The following is a 1,536-nucleotide window of genomic DNA, read 5'->3' as shown; positions in this document are numbered from 1 at the left end:
TTCTGGGACGAATTACATGTTAGTCGTCTAAAATATAATGCACTAGACGACTTCCATTTCAGTCGTCTGGACTTCCTGGAAGTCGTCTGGACTTCATGGAAGTCTTCTGACGACGTCTCCCTTTCATAATAGATCTGAGCGTTTTGGTAAGTTTTTATGTCTGATTTTTCTTCATTTGGTAACTTCTTGTTGTATAAAGTTTTTACTTTTTTCCCAAACTAAAACTCTCCAAACCCACTCTAATAATCTCTTTGACTTGAAAACACCAAACTTTATATGAATTTTTCAGTTTTGTCTCATGTTTTTCTTACTAATCTATCTTTTTTGCAGGTTTTTAATCAGATAGTACTCATCTTCCACTCATTTAAAGGTAGATCTATTAATTTTAGATATGTATTTTTGTGTGTTCTATAAAGGTAGATTTATCTAATCTTCCACTCATTTTTTCTGTTTTTAAGTCATTTGAACATTTTTGGATATGCAGGTTTTTTAGATCTGGATTTGATATGCAGGTTTTTCAGATCTTGAAGACTTCTGGGACGACTTACCTGTTAGTCGTCTAAAATATAATGCACTAGACGACTTCCAGAAACTCTTCCAGACGACTTCCATTTCAGTCGTCTAGACTTCCTGGAAGTCTTCTGACAAAGTTTTCTTCCATATCAAGTGGAGTCTAAGCTTGTCTTTGTAGATGAATGATCTATAATAGTTTTGTTTGTGGTCTGTTTTGTGAATTGCATGTCTACTCTTTTAGTTGTGAATTTTTTGTAAAATCAGTAATAATTTTCCCAAGATGTAATACATGTGCTAACAATGTGTTTACACATTTACAAATCAATGAAATAATAAGCTTAGTAGCTTTTTTTAATCAATAATAAACAAATCAATGAAATAATAAACTTCAGTAGCCCGTCTTCTGCTGATCCTCTCACCATTTCTTGCGCATATAACAGTGCTCTGTATGAAGTAGTGTAATCAAGTGTCATGCCAAACATGTCTATCACTTGTAACATGAATAGGAGGAAGGTCTGAAGCCATCTGTTGTAATGAGTAGGTTAACTCCACAGACTCTGTGTTCATGTCCAGGTTATAATCTTCTTGAGCCATTGCAACAAGATCAGCATGTGTCGAACCTTCACTCAAAAATAACATTCTCGCTCCTTTGAAATGATCAACCACAAAATTCCAACATCCATCTTTCAACAACCATTCTCCATACACTGAATATAACTGACGCATCATCTGAAAAAGTCAAAATAAAACACATTAGCAAACTTAGAACAAAGAAAACGAAAGTTTATTAAAGATGGAAGCGGACGACTTCAATCTAAGTACTCCTGACAACCAAACTATACGTCGTATGGTCAACGCAGAGGTTATTTTTGCAATTGACTTTGAAATTTGTTATTTCAGACGACTGAAAAAAAAGTCGTCTACTTTTGTTTGGTTAAAAAAAAACAAGACGACTTGCATTTCAGTCGTCATATGTTAGTTTTCCATTTGACTGGATTATTTCAGAAGTTTGACTTTCCTGGA

Source organism: Brassica oleracea, chromosome C8, assembly GCF_000695525.1.
Source record: "Brassica oleracea var. oleracea cultivar TO1000 chromosome C8, BOL, whole genome shotgun sequence".
NCBI classification, from domain to species: domain Eukaryota; kingdom Viridiplantae; phylum Streptophyta; class Magnoliopsida; order Brassicales; family Brassicaceae; genus Brassica; species Brassica oleracea.
The sequence above is the reverse complement of the archived record's forward strand: the minus strand, read 5'-3'. Positions refer to the sequence as shown.